General features: G+C 42.7%; 1 protein-coding gene across 2 annotated transcripts in view; it reads right to left on the reverse strand.

Moving 5' to 3' along the window:
• The window catches only part of RBKS (ribokinase), a 104665-nt gene that overhangs the window by 76202 nt on the left and 4981 nt on the right, over positions 1 to 23482 (reverse strand). The window lies entirely within an intron of this gene.

The following is a 23482-nucleotide window of genomic DNA, read 5'->3' on the forward strand; positions in this document are numbered from 1 at the left end:
GAGGAGTGAGGGCGGGGTGTGCTCAGAGTAGGTTGGAGGGTGGGGGCAGGTCCTGGAGCGGAGCGGGGGTCAAGCACCCCCAAGGAAAGGACAAAGTCAGCGCCTGTGCTAATTATACCTCCTTTGACTACCCTAGAGTAATTTTTCTCTCACATTGGTATTTATACCTGTCAAGGTTCCTTCCCCACTCTGAACTCTAGGGTACAGATGTGGGGACCTGCATGACAGACCCCCTAAGCTTATTCTTACCAGCTTAGGTTAAAAACTTCCCCAAGGTACAAACTTTGCCTTGTCCTTGAACCCTATGCTGCCACCACCAAGAGTGTTAAACAAAGAACAGGGAAAGAGCCCACTTGGAGACATCTTCCCCCAAAATGTCCCCCCCCCAAGCCCTTCACCCCCTTTCCTGGGGAAGCCTTCATAATAATCCTCACCAATTGGTCCAGGTGAACACAGACCCAAACCCTTGGATCTTAAGAACAATGAAAAATCAATCAGGTTCTTAAAAGAAGAGTTTTAATTGAAGAAAAAGAATCACCTCTGTAAAATCAGGATGGTAAATACCTTACAGGGTAATCAGATTCAAAACATAGAGAATCCCTCTAGGCAAAACCTTAAGTTATAAAAAGACACAAAAACAGGAATACATATTCCCTCCAGCACAGCTTATTTTACAAGCCATTAAACAAAAGAAAATCTAACGCATTTTCTAGCTAGATTACTTACTAACTTTACAGGAGTTGTAAGGCTTACATTCCTGATCTGTTCCAGGCAAAATCATCACACAGACAGCCCAAGCCCTTTGTCCCCCACCCCCCTCCAGATTAGAAAGTATCTTGTCCCCTCATTGGTAATTTTGGGTCAGGTGCCAGCGAGGTTACCTTAAGCTTCTTAACCCTTTACAGGTGAAAGGGTTTTGCCTCTGGCCAGGAGGGATTTTATAGCACTGTATACAGAAAGGTGGTTACTCTTCCCTTTATATTTATGACAATACCCTTCAGAGAGTTGTAGATCATTACCATGTCCGACCACCTCTTAGCTGCCATTCAGACATGCTGTACATATTTATCTCTTTTAATCTTTCTTTGTAAATTACACCTTCCAGCCACCTAATCATTTTGCTCTTCTTTGCATTTCCTCCAGTTACATCTACATCTTCATGGGACGAGGTGCCCTGAACTGAATGCACTAGTACAGGTACAGATTCACCAGAGTTGTATACAAGATAGTCTGGAATCATTCTGTTTTGAAAAGATATATTTTGTTAACCCTAGCAGATTTTTTTAAATACTCCAAGAAAACAAAATAAATAAATCACCTCTACTCCTGTGTAAAAAACTCACCTGAATTCATAGGGCTAGTCTCCCTATGTCAGTTTTATTAATAATAAATAGTCTACAGAGGTTGTCCTATACCATGGCAGAGCAGCATTTGGTCATATTACCCAAAATGCTGCTTCTTTGTGACAGTGAATACCAAACACAAGGTTCAAAAAATAGAATATATTTTACCTCCTAGGCTACCCCAAATGCAACAAGCTCAGCACCTGTTGGGAGAGAATGCCTTTTGTCACTCAACAGCAACTCATCCAGCTGATTGAACACTTGTGCGGACAAGCTCCAAAAAATGGTTTGAAGGCTGGTGGCAAAAAGATTCTCAGAGGGGAAGCTATGAAGTAGGGAAAGGGGAAGGTTCAGAGCTTTTGCAAGAATGCAGTGGAGCTTTCCCCAAGGAGGAGCAGAATACCTGTGGCTGTTTGTAATTACAGAGCATTAAAGGATGTTCAGCCAAGTAGATCTCGCCACTGGCTGAACATCCCTAACCCTTTCATCTGGAAGAAAGTTGAAATGGGACAGCTCTGTACTAATGGATCACTCCTAAGTACCTGTTGTGAAGGACATGGAAACTGCCTAAAATAGGTTAAATATTGTATTTTCTTTGAGTGTTATTGTGTTGTTTTCTATATGATTCCAAAGGATTAATTCCTGAAGGAGCTAAAGGCATGTGAGCAGGAAAGCAGATAATAGCTTCTGGTGGTCCTATTTATCAATACTTAACAGACAATGCAGGTGTCATTCATGTGAAGTTTCATCTCTGACCAGGTTGAATTCAACCTCTGGCTTGTAACCATATGAATAAATATGAATACCATATATGGGTAGAGGGGATCCAGGTGGAAAAATGAAACAAAAAACTTTGTGGTGGATAAAAAGACAGTCCCTGAAAGGCATGAGAGAGAGAGAGAGAGAGAGAACCTCCAGTCCCCAAAGGTTGGGATGTCTAGGATATACTAGGCCTACTTAAACCTTTAGGCAAGAATCAGATGTGTGTAGATCTTTTATTATGTCAAACCTTCATTTCTCTTGCTATGTTGTACTCCTACTGCTATGATTAGACAATACCCTGTTTTGAAAAGGCTATTTGTTATCTCTGTGTTTAACACTGGTCACAGCTCAAGAAGGGCAGACTTGCAGGCAGCCAATCCCTGTTGGGCATGCTGGGCAATTGTGGTTGGTACACAGGATACTGGAGCCCGGTCTAAGAGTGGCAGAATCATGGGATTCCACCCTGAAAGAGTTGAAGGAACAAGGCTTATCATCTGTGCGGATGCACTCGGAGAGATCAGGGAGGGATCAAAAGTGTAGCTAGTCCTGAACCGTGACACCTGTTTCCAAGGAGATGGGAGTGGAAAGACAGGATGGAGAAGTGGAAGGGTTCCAGCTATTTTAAACCAAAATACATAGATTTTTTTAAAAAATCAATCAACGGATGGGTTATGAAGTGTTGAAATAAAGTCAGCATTTACAAATGATTGCCACCCAGAGGCATGTCACATTCTGCAGTGTTTTCCTATACTGAGAAGAGGGGATAACTGCAAGATCTCAAATACCATTGTGTAGTTAATGTGGGTGCATGCTGACTTTTAATGGCAACCATTACAATTGACTGCTTCTTGCACTAATTCATGTGTCATCAGAACAATGCCTTGTAGGGAACCAAAATATTGATGGCTATGGAGCTGAGCATGGCTGTGTTTTGCAGCTTTCAAAAGACTCCCGTTGTGACAACATCGTAGTAAGTGCAGGCAACCTTCTAAAGCTATATGTCATTTCATAATGAACAGTCATTTCACTCAACTTTGAAATTAGATTAAGAAAGCGTGTATCCACTGCTAATTCACTTTCATTCCTGAAGACTTTTCCAGGAGACTGGGATTTATTCTAGATATGATTAGGCTCAACAAAAGCTACAATATATTTAAACAAAGGTCTGTAACCACAGCTTCCCAACAGAAGTCAGATAGTAGCCCTGCTCTCTGAGTTCATGTGCACTTTCCAAGAAGCAGACTCTCATATATATTCTTGATTTAACAGTGAACAGAGCTGTTCTTCTCAGTCACACTGATGTAAATCAGAAGTAACTCACAATTAAGTTAATGGAACTAAACTCATGTGAAAGCAGGGTAAGTGAGATGAGAATCCAGGCCTCAGTGTTTAAAGCAACATAGCATAACTAGTGCCCGTGGGAAGCAACCAGCTTGCTTAATATGGGAAGATGACCTTTGTTGTTGTTTATGAGAATGTGCAATATGAAGACCAAAGATCAAGCTAGAACAGTGAATTACAATTATGCAATTTTACAACTATTCCAAGCAAATTAGGCAAAAAAGATTCAGCTAGTTCTAAGTAATTCACTCTAAAAAACTGATCTGGCTTCAAAGAATGATCTCTGATCATTTAGGACACTTCTCCACTTCAATCCTATTATTAAACACATTCACAGTACTGATCTATATATATAGATCAGGAGATTTCACTTTTACTGAAACAGGTATTCAATCAAAAGAAACATTGTTCTAATATAATGCTATTATCTTGTCATTTAATTCTGCAATGATAAGCGAATACTAGATTTTGATCATCAGACAATCTTAACATGCAATTCAGGCTTCTGTTATGAACAGGCAATGATGAGTAATCTGTATGATTAAGGAACCATATGAGTTCTTAGGTTATTGATGGTGTCACAAAGAGTACTCATAATACATTAAAAATGACGAAACAGCTAATGTTAGTAAAAAACTAAGCTAAACAAGTTAATTAGAAAAACTGTTACACCAATTTTCAAATGGTTATATGCAATGTTGTGTAACGCAATTTACAACTTTGACGTAACTTGAAAACACTAAACTAGATAGCAAATGGATTTAAGTGGAAAACTGTGAACAGCCTACATCTTAGCTTATGGAGCAATTTCTGCTCAATTCTGTAAAGAATAAATGCTATATATTGCACACCAACTACATACTGAAACCTTACATGCTATGGATAACACTGTCCAGTTTTGACATATTTCCCCATTCAATAAATGAAAAATAAAATTATAAAATATATAACACGTGTTTTGCAAATTGTGGGGTTAATAATTATATTATTTCACATTTATAGAGCACCTTTCATGCTGAAAGATCCCGAAATGCTTTACACACAACAAGTAGAGGAATCAGTTAACTTATCTCTGAAATACAATCTGTTCTTGGACAAGATGCAGCAGGTGTTTAATGGTGTACAAGAACAATTCAGTTTTGGACAGGAAGTGAAGAATACCATATCGAATTGAAACTTTAGAGGATTTAGTTAGGCAGAATGAAAGTACATAAGTTAGAATTTCTCTTCTACTATGTAAGGTTCCATGAGGTCCTTAAAGGGTGCGAATGGTTAGCATTTTAAAAAAAATAAACATCTCAGGAATGATGGTATTGCAAACAGTACAGAGCCCCTCAATACCTTGCTGGGGCACAAGTTCAACACTCTCTCATAGGGAAAAGTTCTATCTACTTTCCACAGTATTCTGGATTTTCTTTGAAGAGCTCCCATCCAAGTAGTAGTGAGATCATAGCCAAAGATGAAAAGACTAAGGGAGTGGGGGGCGGAGGGGAAGCTGTGCTTGCATAAATTAGTTTTTAAATTAATCAAGCTGTAAGGTTTTACTTCTAAATAAAGCTTGAAAATTAATTTGTTAATGTCTATGCAGGCTTTTAATGTGTAAAGTAATACAAGTGCTACATATTAAGTATTATCAAACAAATATAGTATATAGCTTACTATTTTTGTAGAGAGTAAAACTACTGACTAGCAATACATTTTACTTTTAAAATTACATGTTCTAATAGGCAATTTAGAGGGGAACAAGAGAATTTTCATGTCCACTTAAATACATCATGATTTAAAGTGAACACCAATTACACTAGAAGACAAAAAAAAATTCCAAGCATTCTTCTTGAACCACAAAGTGAGAGTAGAATTTGACATAGCTAGTCATCTGGCATGCTGTGACTCCTGCTTATTTTGCCAGACATTATTGTCTCATTTCTTCACTGTGCTTCTCCTTCTGTTTGTTGTAATGACATACTGTCTGTGATGTTATACTTCGTATGTATGTATTTTGGCGAAGGGACTGCCATGCTACTTTATTATACATTTGTACAGTGCCCAGCACAATGGGATCTTGGTCTCTAGGTGCTACCTCAATACAGATAATAACAGAACAATGCAGAAATGCTGCATGCAAAAGTAAAGTAATAAAATATATGGGCTAAAACCTGGCTCTGCTCCCTCTGAGTCACTTTTTCAGTGCAAAGGGGAAAAAACTGGCTGTATCTGCTCTGTTTGGAATTCCCCAATATTGGGGAGTCCCATGTGGGTTTAGAGACAGTGTAGCAAGTGCCTATCCAGCTCCCATAACCACTGGACCCCGTTAGGCTAAGCACCATACAAACACATAGTTGAAAAGTGGTGAAAAAAAACCCATCACTTGAGTCATTTAAAATTTAGCTAGTCAAAATGCTAGAGAATATGCTAGAGGAAACAATCCTGCATTAGATGGGATGTAGACAAAAATATAGCAATTCTTTCAATATCTGATTTTAATGATCTACTTATATTCTAATCCGTTTTCATGAAGCTGCACCTCCATGATATGTGGAGAGAATGGCTTGCAGGATTGAGAATGGATTAGGGGAGCCTTTCACTTGTATATCCCTGGTTTCAGACCAGTCCAGGTCAGTAGTGACTAAAAGTTACTATTATAGCCGGTTGCAAAGTGCAGAAAAAAATCATAAAAGTCTTGGAATTTTTCCATCAACATTTTTTGTTGAAATTTCAAATTTTCTAAAGATTTTGACCACTCTATAAACTGGCTAAAAAATAGGAAAAAACAAAATCTGTAAATCTGCTGTAAATTCTAGGCTGTAAGGAAATTAAAAATATAATATGAATCTATCTTCAAACATTTAAGACTCAGAAAACATTCCATCATTCTTACCAAACATCTGCCCTGTATTTAAAAAGACTATGGAAATTTTCAAAATTACCACTCTAACTTGATTTCTCTCCCACGTTGTTCTTCCTTGATGTCTCTCTTGATTACATTATTTTTGGAACTGCAACTGTGTATTTTTTTTTAGGAGATCTGATTGCAATGTTGGCACAGAACACTTTTTAGATTTCTTCAGTTTGTCCAGTGTTGAAGAAGACTGCTTATACGTTTAGAAGAGTATACTATGATAAAATATCAGTTACTTACATTAAAAATCATCATAGCCCACCCAAAAACTGACTTTTGTGTCCTTGAGGACAGATCAAGGTAGGCAAGACATATGTGGACATAAAATATATAATATTGTGAGAAGGGATTGAATGATAATCATTTAACAAAGTGGAAACAATGTGGTCTAGTGGGTAGGCCAGGGAGGTCTGCAAGTCAGGACTCCTGGATTCTATTCTTCTCTACTATTGCCTCACTTCATGACTTGCCTAAATCACTGAAATGCTCTGTGCCTCCATTTCATTATTATGCAACAAGTACAATATTTATCTATCACATAGAAGTGTTGGGAAGCTTAATTTGCTAATATTCATGTTCCATCTGAGGCTCTCAAAACAGATGATAGAAATGTCATTTACTGAAGGGGAAACTAATATACTTGTGTGTTCAGTGAAATAGTTTATGGTAACAATGGGATGTGAGGTGTGTTCTCCCTGCTTTCAACCTCCAACTCTCTAAAATCAGGGCAGGAACTCAGTTTATGGTTAAATAGCTACATCTTCAACACACAAACAGTTTGCTTTATTAATGTTACAATCTATAGTAACGAAATCTAAGTGTTGTTACTATCTAATCACACTTCAGAAAACTAAAGATTAGGAGGAGGAAACATGGTTATCACAAATATTTCCCCCAATGAGTTGTTGTTCTGAAATTATGCACCCAAAAGACAAGAATTCTGATAGGTGTATAACATTTCATTAGGTTCAGCTGTAAAGTGCATCTTAAAGAATCGACACACAGGCTGCAAATGACTAGTACCACTAGAACAATCTTCAGTCTAGGCTTCACTCAGCCAACATGTCACCAGGATAATGCAGGATAATGAACACATTCAAGTATGGTGTATCAAAATGCCACTATCTCCACTAGATCAGAGTCATTATTTTGAAACAAGCCCATCTCTGACTCTAATAATAGGATTACAGATCCATTGAGGAAGGCAGTCTCTGGACAACAACAATCATTAAATATGGTCTCTCAAAGTATAGGGCCCTGGAATCATTTCATTCCACACTCCAGAACATACCCAACAGGATATTTTGTTGGTGAGAAAATACTATGATAAAAATCTACTCATCCTCTGCGATAAGTAGGAAGCTTTCCTAGGTGAATACCTTTCACTTTTTAATTATCTGAGCTTTTATTAAAAACAGACTACATTTCTAGTCTTTAGAAATTATGGCTCCAAAGATAACCCTCTAAATATTAAAGGAGTATAAATCAACGCAATGCTGCCTTCTGGAATCTGCTGACAGACAGCTCCAGTGCCTCAGCTGGTGCCCAGGATTTTTCTAAGCTATAGCAGAAAGAAAACTGACTAGAGTCTTGATCATTTTCACTGCCTCTGTGTTAGTGTAACTGAAAAGAAATAGGTCAGTTTCATTCTACAGCTGTTGCTTGGGAAAGCTATGAGCAACAGTGAAGGAATGTACTGGTGCTGTTCTGGGAAGGCGGAAGCTGGCTCTCATTTCTCTGTAGCTGGGGGTAAGAAAGACTCTTGGTTTCTCACATGGGCATTGACACTGGTCAGTGCCATCCCCTCCCTATCTTTCATGTCAGTCTTGGACTAATAGGTTTAGTCCTTTACTTAGTAGGTATCTGGTAACACTATGAAGGTCTACATACGTATGCATGGACTGGGGTGGAGGTACGCAGGAAAATGCAGTAGTGAGAGAGTGAAAGATTTTTGGGGAGATCAGAGGTAGGAGGAAAAAAGACAAAATACATCAGAGGAGGTAGAGAATAAAATGCAGAAATAGAGAAAGATAAGAAATGGAGAGAGATAAGAGGAAAGTGACACTAAAGGCAACTCAGGAAATGATACACCATGATCTATTACAGAAAAGATAAGGAAAAAAATGTGGAATGAAGCCAGAAAGGGAAAGAAGGTATAATACAAGAGATGTAGTAAGCTACATATAAAAATATTAAATAGAAAATTGACTGATGATGTTACAGTTAAAAACATCACACAACTCTTGTATTCCTTTTTATTATTGAGGGGAACGTTTGGCCGTCAGAGTGTGACAGTTCAGGTATGTTTCACCTTGGGGTAGTAGGCTTAAGTGCTTTGGCTCATAAGTGTGGGGTAGTTTTTTCAAACCCTGCATAGACACACCACGGTTCTCATCAAGAAGCAAAAGGGAGACCTTCTGTGTTAAGAGCACAAGCCCCTAATACTTAAGTTACAGCTACTCCTTTTTGCTATGAATAAATAGGAGGCTATTATGGTGCACAGATCTAGCTGCTAGAGCAGTGGTTCTCAACCCGCAGGCCAGCTGAGGCCCAATCAGCACATAGCTGTGGCCCAAGTGACATCATCAAGTAGTATATATATTGTGTGATGCAGCCCACGCGGGCAGCATGCAGACCCCCTGGCCCCTCCGCCTAGGAGCCGGACATGCCGGCTGCTTGTGGGAGCCACCTGAGGTAAGCACCGCCCGGCTGGAGTCTGCACCCTGAACCCCCTCCCACACTCCAACCCCCTGCCCCAGGTTGGAACCTCCTCCTGCACCCTAACTCCCTCCCAGGGTCTGCACCCCGAACCCCTGCCCCAGCCCTGAGCCCCCTCCCACACCCCAAACCCTTCATCCCTAGCTCGGAGCCCCCTCCCGCACCCTGAAACCCTCATTTCTGGCCCCACCCCGGAGCCCGCACCTATAGCAGAAGCCCTCTCTCCCTGCCTCCTGCACCCCAACCCCCTGCCCCAGCCCGCTGAAAGTAAGTGAGGGTGGGGGAGAGGGAGCGACGGAGGAAGGGGGAAAGAGTGAGTGGGGCGGGGCCTCAGAGAAGTGGCAGGGCATGGGTGTTTGGTTTTGTGTGATTAGGAAGTTGGCAACCCTATAAATAAGTTGAGCACCACTGCGCTAGAGGGAGACATGACAACAAGCACTGAAAGGCAGGTCCAGGTTCACAGGTGACAAAAAAATGAAAGTCTGAAAGTAAAAGTCTGTGTTTGAGGACACAGAACCAACCTACTCTGGGACAATACTACCTTCTTTCACAATAAGCTTCCACAAGGATCTCTTTATTCTGTAAAATACCCTCACCCCTTTGTTTAGGAAACATATAGGTAAAGAAGGCTGTTCTAGTTCTGTCTGTGCACATAATACATCATATATTAGGCTAGGATGGAAACAGTAGATGTCAAGTTGGAAAAGCTTACTGTGTGTGACAGCGGGGAGGGAGGGGGAAGGGAAGGGGCGCTAACAATTAGGGCTCTCCCCCCTTTTTATTTTTAAAAAATTCCTTGCTAGTAAACTTCTTCTATGGAAAGAACAGCTCAGACAATTCCTAAAGGCAATGTCACATATATACCTGTCCAGAACGTTTTTTCACTCATTTGTTACCATCAATTCTGTAAGATTTTTTACTGCAGCTTCTGATTTGTGCCAGCAGCTCCTTACCGTCACGACTACTAAAATTCACCAAATGCTAGTAAAGATATTTATGTCCATAGATGGATCTAGGAAGAGAATTATTTCCATTACTGGTAGATACAGTAAGTAATTTATAAACAAGACAGAAGGGAACTATTCACCATAATGTTCCACATCTCATAAAGGAGAAAAATACAATGTTCTCAGTATTTAGTGTTATATCTCAAATATAATAGATCTTCATTGTGTCAGTGATGTCCTATGGACATTTTAATAAGGGGTTACCATGGAAAATTTCCCCTTTAATCTATGATCAACCTTGTGTGGCTGGCATACAAGTGCTTCTAGAGACAAGGGGTGAAAGACTAGGAAATCGATCCATTTAAACAATAATAGCCTAAGAAGCAATCAAAAAACACTTGCCAAACAACATTAAGTGTCACATGATGGAAATCTTTATACACTGCTTTGTTCCTGGTGAGTATATTGACAATGCACCATAGTGTTCATTTTGCATAATTTGGGGTGAAGCAAAAATCTTGTAGGGGGTTCAGAGTATACATCTGAAGCTGCCAAAGCCCAGTCAAAATCATTTCATGTAAATAACTTGCATTCTTATATTCTTAAGAGCCGCCATACTGGGTCAGACCATGATCCTTCTTGCCCAGTATCCTGTCTTTCAGAGTGGCCAATATCAGAGCTTCAGGTGTAGTGTACAGAACATGGCAATTATGGAATGATCCAGCCATCTTACACTCCTAGCTTCTGGTAGTCAGAAGTTCAGGATTACCTCCACTGTGTGGTTGTCCCCCTGACCATCTTGGCTAACAGCCATCAATGGACCTATCCTCCATGAATGTATCCAGTTCTTTTTTGAACCAGTTATACTTTTGGTCATCACAACATCCCATACCAATGAGTTCCACAGCTTAATTGTGCACTGTGTGAAAAAGTACTCCCTTTTGTTTGTACTTCTGCTGCCTATTAATTCCATCAGGTGACCTCTGGTTTTTGTATTGTGGGAAAGGATAAATAACACATCTCTATTCATTTTTTCCACACCATTCATGATTTTATGGACCTCTATCAGCCCCCACACCCAGACATCTCTTTTTTAAGATGAACAACCCGTATCCTTTTAGTCTCTTCTGATATGGAAGATGTTTCATGCCCATGGTCATCTTTGTTGCCCTTCTCTGAAATTTTTCCAGTTCTACTATTACCTTTTTGAGATGGGGCAACCGGAACTGGACACAATATTCAAAGAGTAGGCACATCCTAGATTTATATAGTGGCATTATGAGATGATCTATCTTATTTTATCCCTTTCCTAATAGTTCCTACCAGATTCTTAGCCTTTTTTGATTGCGGCTGTGCATTGAGTGGAAGTTTTCAGAGGATCATTCATGGTGACTCCAAGATTTTTTTCTTGTGGAGTAACAGTTAATTTAGAGCCTATCATTGTATATGTATAATTGGGATTATTTTCTACAATGTGCAGTCCTTTGCACTTATCAATGCTGAAATTCATCTCCCATTTTGTTGCCTAGTCACTCACTGTTGTGAGATCCCTCTGTAACTCCTCACAGTCTGCTTTGGCCTTAACTATCTTGAATAATTTTATATCATCTGCAAACTATGCCGCTTTACTGTTCACCCCCTTTTTCAGATCATTAATGAATACGTTGACCAGCACAGGTCCTAGTATAGATCCCTGGGGGACCCCGTAGTTCATGTCTCTCCATTGTGAAAACTGAACGTTTGTGGATAAGAGTGATCCAGTTGATATAGCGTACTGGAATTTTCAGAAAGTCTTTGACTTCATCACAGGTAGTGAAATCACCCCAACCCTCCCTTCCATTTAGTGCCTCCTCCCCCAATGCCTTAGGCATAGTTACCTACATATCACTGTTGTGTGTCACAGCTCCCTGCATCTGCACAGTGATCTAGAAATTCTGTGCAATCAGAAGGAAACAGCAGTACTTCTGTAGCATGTGAGTTATATAACACACAACAGTGTACGGGCTATGGTGTTAGAATGGTATGATTCAAGCAGCAGAAATGAACAAACATCCTTAATTTGTGATGCTTTTAACCAAGGAAAAGAAACACCGTTGTTTGGATGAATATGTATTAGATGGATCTTGATGTTTTGGCCTCCCCTTACTAACTTTCCATTTTCTTCAACCAAAGACACTGATTTGTGGGCTGTCGTGAACCTTAATAGCTTTATAATGCTAGTCCCCACCTGGAATCTACAATAAGCATTCTCTTCTTTGACTGCCCCGTTCCAGTCCTAATAGAGAAGGCCCAATTCTGTTTCCATTGATTTCTGGGGAAGCAGTACTGACGCCGTAGTCATTAGTCTTAATGGTTCTTTAATAAAAGTTGTAAGCACGCCTTTATTTCATTCTAATGACCCCAAACCCCTTCAATGCAAATGGACAACATTATGTGGTGTTTTTTCTCCCTTCAAATTCACCAGTGCAAGATATTTAGCCCTGATCTACCACTATGAAGTTAGGTTGAATTTAGCCGTGTTAAGTTGATTTTATAAGCAATGCGTCTACACAACCAACCCCGTTCCGTCGACCTAAAGGGCTCTTAAAATTGACTGCTGTACTCCTCCCCGGTGAGGGGAGCAGCGCTAAAATCGACCTTGCTGGGTCGAATTTTGGGTAGTGCAGACGTAATTCGACGGTATGGGCCTCCGGGAGCTATCCCAGAGTGCTCCAATGTGACTGCTCTGGACAGCACTTTCAACTCTGATGCACTAGCCAGGTACACAGGAAAAGCCCCAGGAAATTTTGAATTTCATTTCCTGTTTGGTCAGCGTGGCAAGCTCAGCAGCACAGGTGACCATGCAGTCCCAGAATCGCAAACGAGCTCCAGCATGGACCGAACGGGAGACACTGGATCTGATTCCAGTATGGGGAGAAGAATCTGTGCAGGCTGAACTCCGATCAAAAAGAAGAAATGCTAATATATATGCCAAAATTGCACAGCGCATGGTGGAGAGAGGCTACAACAGGGACACGCAGCAGTGTCGCATGAAAGTTAAGGAGCTCAGGCAAGCCTACCAAAAGACAAAGGAGGCAAACGGTTGCTCTGGGTCAGAGCCCCATACACGCTGCTTCTATGATCAGCTGCATGGCATTCTAGGGGGGGAACCCTACCTGCAAGGGGGGAGTCTCACGTAACAGGGTGGAGGATTTTGTGAATGAGGGAGGAGGAGGAGGAAGAAGAGGAGGAGAATGCGCAGCAGGCAAGTGGAGAATCTGTTCTCCCCAGCAGCCTGGACCTTTTCATCATCCTGGAGCCCATACCCTCCCAAGGCAGGTTCCCGGACCCTGAAGCCAGAGAAGGCACATCTGGTGAGTGCACATGTGTAACTACAGTACAGGGTTTAAAAGCAATTGTGTTTAAATGTTTGATTTGCCCTGAAGAATTGGGATGCATTCGAGGACAGTACAGCTACTGGAAAAGTCTGTTAATGTGTCTGGGAATGGAGAGGAAATTCTCCTGGAAGTACTCTGAAAGCCTTTGCAGAAGGTTTCTGGGGCAGGCTGCCTTATTTTGTCCTCCATGGTAGGACACTTTACCATGCCAAGCCACTACCAAGTAGTCTGGAATTCACTGCAGCACAAAGTATGGCAGCGAATGGTCCTGGGTTTTGGTCTCATCCAACCAACATTCGGTCTTTATCTTTCTGTGTTAGCCTCAGGAGAGTGATATCATTCATGGTCACCTGGTTGAAATAGAGGAATTTTTGTAAGGGAACAGTAAAAGGACCCCATTCATGCTGGGCTGTTTGCTCTTGGCTAAAAGGGATCATCCCAGAGAATAGCCACACAGTGGGGTGTGGGGAGGGGTGCGCTGCACATCCACCCGAAAACCACACCCCCTCCTTTTAAATGGCAAACCCACCCGGCATTGCTTGCTGTGGGAAAGGAGGGCCCTGAAGTTTGAAACCATTCCCACGTTATGAAGGCGGAAGAAGCCAACCCCGCAAGCCCTTTGGCTTACTGTGGCTGCCTGGAAACTGAATTCTGTTGCCCAGCCGTGTGTGGTGTGTCATCACACCGGCAGGTGCTCAATATAAAAGGCAAAATGCAACCTTGTACCTAAAGCACATGTGCTGTCTGCTGTGAATTGCTTGATTCACTGTGAAAGGCTCTCCCTTTTGTTCTCAGAAATGTATCTTCTTAAATTCTACTCTCCCTTTTTATCCCCCTGCAGGTGCAAATGTTTCTACGCTCCCCCTATCATCTCTGTCCCAGAGGTTATCGCAGATTAGAAGGCAAAAAAGACCAAAAAACGCACTCACGATGACATGTTTTCTGAGCTCATGCAGTCCTCCCACACTGATAGGGTACTGCTGAATGCATGGAGGCATACAGTGACAAAGGCCAGGAAAGCATTAAGTGAGCGTGATGAGAAGAGGCAGGAGGCGATGCTGAGGCTAATGGGGGAGCAAACGGACATGCTCACGCGTCTGGTGGAGCTCCAGGAAAGGCAACAAGAGCACAGACTGCCGCTGTATCCACTGTATAACCGCCTGCCCTCCTCCCCAAGTTCCATATCCTCCTCACCCAGACGCCCAAGAACACCGGGGGGTGTGGGGGAGGGCGCTCTGGGCACCCAGCCACTGCACTCCAGAGGATGGCCCAAGCAACAGAAGGCTGTTCTTCAAACAGTTTTGATTTGTAGTGTGGCTACAAATCAAAAATGTGGCCTTGTCCTTCCTCCTCCCCAACCCGACCCGGGCTACCTTGTCAGTTACCTAACTTTTTTCCCACCAATTACTAAAGAAAGAATGCATGGTTTCAAAACAATAATGACTTTATTTCCTTTGCCAGCTGTGATCGAAGGGTGGGGGGACAGTGGTTGGCTTACAGAGAATTAAAATCAACAAAGGGGGTGGGTTTGCATCAAGGAAAAACACACACAACTGTCACACCATAGCCTGGCCAGTCATGAAACTAGTTTTCAAAGCCTCTCTGATGCGCAGCGAGCCTAGCTGTGCTGTTCTAATCGCCCTGGTGTCTGGCTGCTCAAAATCGGTCGCCAGACAATTTGCCTCAACGTCTCCCCCTTACTCTCACAGATATTATGGAACACACAGCACGCAGCAACAACAATGGGAATATTGGTTTTGCTGAGGTCTAACCTAGTCAGCAAACAGCACCAGCAAGCTTTTAAATGTCCAAATGCACATTCTACCACGATTCTGCACTTGCTCAGCCTATAGCTGAACAGCTCCTTACTACTGTCCAGGCTGCCTGTGTACGGCTTCATGAGCCAGGGCATTAAGGGGTAGGCTGGGTCCCCAAGGATAACTATAGGCATTTCAACAACCCCAATGGTAATCTTCTGGTCTGGAAAGTAAGTCCCTTCTTGCAGCTGCTCGAACAGCCTGGAGTTCCTAAAGATGCAACCGTCATGCACCTTTCTCGGCCATCCCACGTTGATGTCGGTGAAATGTCCCTTGTGAGCCACCAGTGCTTGTAGCACCATTGAGAAGTACCCCTTGCGGGTTACATACGGGCTGACAAGGTGGTCTGGTGCCAAGATAGGGATATGTGTTCTGTCTATCGCCCCACCACAGTGAGGGAACCCCACTGCAGCAAAGCCATCCCACTATAACCTGCACATTTCCCAGAGTCACTACCCTTGTTAGCAGAAGGTCAGTGATTGCATGGGCTGCTTGGATCACAGCAGCCCCCACAGTAGATTTGCCCACTCCAAACTGATTCCTGGCTGCTAGCTTAATGCGCTTAGTTGGGACATACACAATCGACTCTATAAAATCGCTTTCTAAAGATCAACTTCTATAAAATCGACTAATTTTGTAGTGTAGACATACCCCTAGAAATAGACTCCATGAGAGTTCAGGTTTTTGTGTGTGGAATTAACTATAATCAAAATCCATAAATAATAATAAAAAGGTAAATCTTTATTTTCCATTTCCAGGATCAAAACTCATTACCTTTTTTTATAAAAGCTTAAGCTGAACTCCATAACTTCTGTATTCAAATCTCTTTCACCTATATTTGGCTTTGAGATTGCTGCATTATTTCAGGAAAGAAATGAATTAAACCTCAAACCCACAATTTCAAGTGTATGGTTTTCATCTGCAGTAGTAGCTGTGACATTGCACCGCTACAGACTAGGGACCGAATGGCTAGGCAGCAGTTCTGCGGAAAAGGAGCTAGGGGTGACAGTGGACGAGAAGCTGGATATGAGTCAGCAGTGTGCCCTTGTTGCCAAGAAGGCCATTGGCATTTTGGGATGTATAAGTAGGGGCATAGCGAGCAGATTGAGGGACGTGATCGTTCCCCTCTATTCGACATTGGTGAGGCCTCATCTGGAGTACTGTGTCCAGTTTTGGGCCCCACACTACAAGAAGGATGTGGATAAATTGGAGAGAGTCCAGCGAAGGGCAACAAAAACGATTAGGGGTCTGGAACACATGACTTATGAGGAGAGGCTGAGGGAGCTGGGATTGTTTAGTCTGCAGAAGAGAAGAATGAGGGGGGGATTTGATAGCTGCTTTCAACTACCTGAAAGGGGGTTCCATAGAGGATGGCTCTAGACTGTTCTCAGTGGTAGAAGAGGACAGGACAAGGAGTAATGGTCTCAAGTTGCAGTGGGGGAGGTTTAGGTTGGATATTAGGAAAAACTTTTTCACCAAGAAGGTGGTGAAACACTGGAATGTGTTACCTAGGGAGGTGGTAGAATCTCCTTCCTTAGAAGTTTTTAAGGTCAGGCTTGACAAAGCCCTGGCTGGGATGATTTAATTGGGGATTGGTCCTGCTTTGAGCAGGGGGTTGGACTAGATGACCTCCTGAGGTCCCTTCCAACCCTGATATTCTATGATTCTATGATTTAATCGTGGATTTTCAATTAGCTAATTTATTTTCAATATTAGGTGGCAGAAAACAGCCTCTGCTGTGATCAAGCTAGCAGAAAATACACATACCTCACAAGGTTAAAGACCTAAAAGAGATTGAACTACTGATAGTTGACAAGTAGGACACCAATGAAATAGAGATGAAAGGAGTGATATGCGTGCTGGAATGTTTTACGTTTCTGTGGGTAAAGCAGGATATTTTACAGTATATTTGTTTAGCACTGACTTCCTTAAAAGGAAAAAAAACCAAGCGTGACTGGAAAATTGTGATGTTCTAAGCTGAGACATTACAGAAGAGGTTCTGTGTAATACAAAGCATACTGGGATAAGGTACTGTGTCAGACACAAATGTGCTCTCTCATCAAGTGAGGAGCAAGACAGAGTGACTGATTTTCTTTTCCTTTTTTTTTTTTAAAATGCAACTTATCACCTGCTAGAATCAAAAGGCTTCCTAATTCATGTATTCCATTACCCCATATGAACTCTCTTGAGAATTAAGCAATAGTTTCCCAGCCTCATGTGGACTATGTTTAAAAGCTTGGTAAACACAAACTTTCTCTCACAAACTATAATTTTTAATTGCAAACACACACAGGAAGGGCATAATCCTCCACTGATGACATCATAGTCTACTGCCATGGAAATGATTATTATCACAAACATAGGTTTCTAGTGACCTCACTTTACTAGAAAGGAGGGAAATCTGGGTGGAATGGGAAAGACACTCGGAATAAACACATACATACACCAAGATACTACAGGGAAAATGTTTTATGACTATAAACAGTGAAAAAAATGGAAAGTTACAGTTAGAGGTACAGTTGACCCACTAGGTGTTCTCCATCTCCAAGGCACAGTGGCATTATGAATTTTACTTATATAGGTCCATGAATGTCAATGGTTCTATATCAGGGGTGGGAAAACTATGGCCCGCGGGCCACATCCAGCCCGTCAGACCATTTAATTTGTCCCTCAGCTCCCGCCGGGGAGCGGGGTCTGGGGCTTGCCCTGCTCCTGCGATCCAGCCAGGGACCGGGGTGCGGGCCTTGCCCCTCTCCGCATGGCTCCCAGGAAGCAACTGGCATGACCCCCCTCCAGCTCCTATGTAGTATGCGCAGGCACAGCCAGGCAGCTCTGCGTGCTGCACCATCTGCAGGTGTGGCCCCCACAGCTCCCACTGGCCACAGTTCCTGGCCAATGTGAGCTGCAGGGGTGGCGCCTGTTGATGGGACAGTGCACAGCGCCGCCTGGCGGCACCTCACAGCCAGAGAGGGGACATGCTTCTGGGAGCTGCTTGTGGTAAGCGCCGCCCGGAGCCTGCACCCCTGAGCCTCAATCCCCTGCCATAACCCTGATCCCCCTCCCGCCCTCCAAACTCCTCGATCCCAGCCCAGAGCCCCCTCTTGTACCCCAAGGCCCTCATCCCCAGCCCCTCTCCCAGCCAGAGCCCTCACCTCCCCCGAGCCCCAACAGCCTGCCCCATTCCTGATCCCCCTCCCACCCTCCAAACCTCTTGGTCCCAGCCTGGCACCCCCTCCTGCACCCCAAACCCCTCATCCCCAGCCCCACCCCAGAGCCCTCACCCCCCCTGCAGCCCCAACCCAGAGCCCCCTCCCGCACACTGAACTCCTCATTTCTAGCCCCACCCCAGAACCTGGACCCCTCACACTTCTCCCACACTCCTACCCCCAATTTTGTCAGCATTCATGACCTGCCATACAATTTCCATACCCTGATGTGGTCCTCAGGCCAAAAAGTTTGCCCACCCCTGTTCTATGTAATAAATTCACTGTGCCAAACAGACATTAGGTCTCTGCTCTGAAGGGCTTAAAGGCTAACTCCATGAGCATTAACAAAGAACTAGGCATGGCTATTATAGCTGGAATCCTTCATGGAACAAGTCAGTCAGTTTTTAAGGAGTGGGAGGAAGGGAACTGTAAGGCTGTTTCAGGCACAGAGCAACGCAAAGCAAGGTATAACTTCAGAAGCTGGAACTCGATCCTGCAGAGTACTGAGCATTCTGGTCCCAATCCAGCCAAACGCATATGCATCTGCTTAACTTTCAGCCCTTGAGCAGTCCCATAGGAGTTGGTGAGATTACTCAAGGGTTGAAAAGTTAAAAGTTGTGTTTAAGTACTTTGACACAGCAGGGCTGCAGTACCTTGCAGGATCAAGCCCTAGGTGAAAGAGAGAAGTCTGAGCAGAGCACAGGGGTGGAGGAATGCTGGAGGAGATAATGATCTTACATTTAAGTAGAGTCTTTTATCTTAAAGGATCCCAAAGCAATTTACAAACTAGATATACAAATCTATAAACGGGGATCATGTAACCCCTCACTAAAATACAGCCACCTCTGGGATGGTAGGCAGCAGTTTGATAATGCACAGGCATACTACAAAACAGTTCAAGACAAGAAGTGAAGACACCATACCCAAATGAAAAGGTAGGGAAATTTTAGTTAAGTGAAGTCTCATAAGTGGAGTCCTGTTGGACTTCTGCATTAAAAGATAGTGTACGGAAAGTTTCATCTTTATATTTCCTTCAGTTTGTTATATGTGACAGATATGGCAATTTCCTGAAACATCTTTAGAAAACTGTACTGAAATAAGTTTAAGAATCTTTGGAGACCATTGTATTAAACACAAATGCTATGTATTTTTATAGGCCTGGATGATCAAAAGACTACACCGAATAATGTGGCAGACAGGAATGCTCTTTTGGACAATATGTGTGAAGTGGATTTACTGGAAAATGTGTAGGGGGGAGGTGAACGCAAATTCCTTCCTCCTAATTATGCAAAAATCCAGCCTTTTGAAGCTATGCCCTGAGGAAGGGACCATTGTCTACTTATTACTGTTTCGGAATCTGAAAATCAAAAGCCCAAGCTGTACAAAGAAACAGGCTGATCTGCCTAGTCGGTGTGTTTGTTTTGAGTTGAGACTGTTATGAACTTGTAACCACAGGAAGATCTCTGATTGGGGGTTGAAGGACTGACTGCTACCAGAGCCCCTGTTGGAGTTGTGGGGGATGATCTCTGGTGAGCTTATTAGCATGCATATAAATTTTTAAAATTGTTTTTAATATATGTTTTTTTCTGTAATGCTTTCACCTTACAAATAAAAGTGTTTGCTTAGACCAACTTTTCTCAACCCCCAGCCAGCATGCGGCCCAATTAGCACACAACTGTGGCCCAGCTGTGTGCTAAAGGCCGCCAGGCTGCATGGGGTCTGGGTTCCCGGCTGCCCAGCGTGACGGGGTCCGGGGCTGCCCCAGCAGGGGTCCAGGGTCGGCAGCCAGCCCAGCGGGGGTCTTGGGACTGCCCCATGGGGTTGGAGTCCAGGGCTGCTGCCCGATCCCACAGGACCCGGGGACTGTCCCACAGGGTCGACGTTAGGGCTGCCGGCCGGCCCTGTGGGGTTGAGGCTGCTGCCCGGCTGGGTCCAGGGTGGGGGCTGCTGCCCGGCCCCACACAGTGGGGTCTGGGGTCCCTGCTGCCCAGCCCCCCATCCAGGGCTCCACTCTGTGGAGGGGTCTTTGGGTGAGACGTGCTGGGCATAGGGGTTTGTAGGGGGCAGTTCGTGGCATGGAGGGAGAGGCATGCTGTGGTTCTCATCCTGCAGCCCAGGTAACACATTGTTGGCAGCAGCCCACAATGATAAATAGGTTGAGAACCACTGGCTTAGACAGAGCTGTGTGGTGACTTACACCTGTGGGCAATTATGCTGTGTATAGTCTCTGAAGAGAGATAGCTAAGTGCAGATGCTGGCCTGTCTAGCTTGCTGGGAATAACACAGTGCAGACAGGGAACCCAGTCAGGAGCAAGAGAGACAAGGATATCTGCCTAAGAGAGGCGAGGGCTAGGAACCAAAAGCTGGATCACGGAGGGGGAATATAGGTGCAGTTGCCCTGAACTGTGATACAACCTTCATATACCTATTTAAAAAAAAAAACAAAAGTAAATGTTACTGGTAAGAACCAGGGACAACATTCAGAAGTATTGAGCAGGTTTCCTGAATACTACCAATGCACCTTAGTTAATATCCATACCATCTCCGGTTTTACCAGACAACAGCTTCTCTTAGACAGTGAGTGTTGATCATGATAAATAGTGCAGCATTTTTGTATTGTGGGTAACAGTAACAGCTTAGGTCACTAATCACATTTTAATTTGCCACAAAAGCTGCATTTGCATTCAGGTTTATGTAAGAACCTAAATGACACATAACCGGGCCTCTTTCCCATTGATTCTGCTTAATACATAGATTTATTTTAAATGTCATTTTTGGTAAGTGAATTTTCTTTGGATTTAAAATGTTCTTCTCCAGAATATCATAGCAGTGATTCCTAGTGCACATATCACTGAAAAACAAAACTTTCGTCTGTAGACTTGAGTTTCAGACTAAAATACATCATGGTGCTTATGCCCTGAAGACTCAATCTAACGACCATTCAAGTCAGTGAAAAGATTTTCACTTGAATGAGCTCTGGATCAGGCACCATGTCAGTAAATCAAAGTTCAGAATATTTAAAGTGTTCAAGAACTGTACATGCAAGGAACACTCCCCCACTGCCCCCGGATTCCATTATATAGGATTCCATCCCATTGATGTTCACCCTTCATTCCTTCAAGAGTCCCAAGTCACATAATTCTTCCTTACAGCCAAGAAAGAGCGGATGGGACTTTCTCTGGAGCTAATCCGTGCCATTTTGAGATCTGCCATAGGAGTCATTGCAGAAAACACAACACAGATGCTGTGCGCTGCATTACTGAATACCTAGGCCTTGCTGGGTCAGAGAGAACAAGACACAAAAAAGAGTCCAGGTTCTGAAATCAAGCCTAGCTCTCTCATTACTACATAAATAAATAATAATTAAAAAAAACAAAACCTCATAGATGACACATTCTCTCATGCCTTACTAACTTCTCCGGATCCAACAGAATAATTTCCTCAGCTGTACTACACTTGTACTACTTCACAGTTGTGCTTTCCTCCCGCTGCAGACAACAGCAGTTTGAAACTAACAAGAATTAGGTGCTACTGCTGCGGATATTGGTTGTGGGTATTGAGGAGGATTTTCCCTTTGCTGCTAGGGACATGTGGGTAAAAGCAGAAAAATAATAAAACCAGGAAAGGATGTTGTAAAGAGACGACGAATGAGCATGTGTGTGAGCTTGTGGAAATGTGCACACATGGAAAAGACAGGCATGGAAACCAAGAAGGAAAAGAGAAAAGGAAAAAAATGTCCATTTGAAAGAGAAGAGGAAGGAAATATTGTCCTCTGTCCCACAAAGAAAGTGAAATTAAAGACATATTAAATAAAAATAAAGGTAAATAATGTATTTAACAATTTTTAGCAAGAACATAACTTAGGAACAGGAATTTCCATACCAGAACTGGCCAACAAACAATTTACTCAATATCCTGTCTGGCAGTGGCCAATTTTGACGCTCTAAAGAGGAAGGTGTAAAACCCTCCAGGATGCATATCAGTGGCACTCCCTCAATTTACACTGCAGGGAATTTGGCCTTCTATTGGCAAGACAAACTATGCAAGTATTTCCAAAGTTTAGAGGAGACAGAAGACTCATGTCTCTGTCAAAAACAGACACAATACATCCACCAGCTGTCAAATAAAATAAGGCTTCACAGTGTGCTTGGGGGTTATTCCCATATATGCATTTGTCACTACTGTTTATTCCGATTTGGGCTCAGGCTGCTCTGTAGCTTGATGCTCTCTCTGCCATCTCTTTAAATTTCTTCCAGAGTCAGTCAGCCAGCTTGTTATAATAATTAATAATAATAGTGGTTACAGCAGGGGGCTGGGAGCCAGGACTCCTAGTTTCAGTTCCCAGCTCTAAGAGGGACTGTACAGACTGGAGGGGGTGAGGGTGGGGTGGGGGAGAACATCCATAGGAAACAAAAATTTCAAATTTTGAACATCCAATAAAAAAAAATGTTGTTCATTTTTGGGCTGTGGTCTCATTCTCTCAAGTTAATATGAAATTGCTGCAGAAATTGTCTAAAGGGATTTCTCCGCATTTGCTGTTTTGGAACATTGTACTAAAGTTTCTTCTGTTTAAGTGTTTTTAATGTCTGACTCTCATTGGGCTTATATGTTTACTATCTTGTCCTTATAATATGCTTCTGCCACCACCAGTCTGGGAATGTGAGTCAGAACAAAAACTTTAAAATTCAAGTAAAATGTCTAATATTTAAATGATATTATGGATTGTATCCGTTTTGATATCTAGATCTGATCCATACGGAATAATGCTGGTCTTGTCTTCCACTACTACCGTCTGCTATTGCTGATAAAGTGTTGATTGTGACTGTGCCCACAAATATGTTCTGTTCCTGGTCTCACTAGAAGCCAGAATATATGTATGTGAGTTTCTTTTGATTATCCTAAAGTAATTGTGGAAAACCCATGTTCTGCCACTGCAGGGCTATGACAGTGAGAACAGAATTTCTAACAAAAGCAGTCTTATAAGGCAGGTGGCCTCGTGGTTAAAACCTTTTTAAAAATATGCATGTACACTATCATTTCTAGTGAATTTGATGGTATTTAAATCTAATTTT

This window comes from Natator depressus, chromosome 3 (genome assembly GCF_965152275.1).
Source record: "Natator depressus isolate rNatDep1 chromosome 3, rNatDep2.hap1, whole genome shotgun sequence".
In the NCBI taxonomy this organism is placed as follows: Eukaryota; Metazoa; Chordata; order Testudines; family Cheloniidae; genus Natator; species Natator depressus.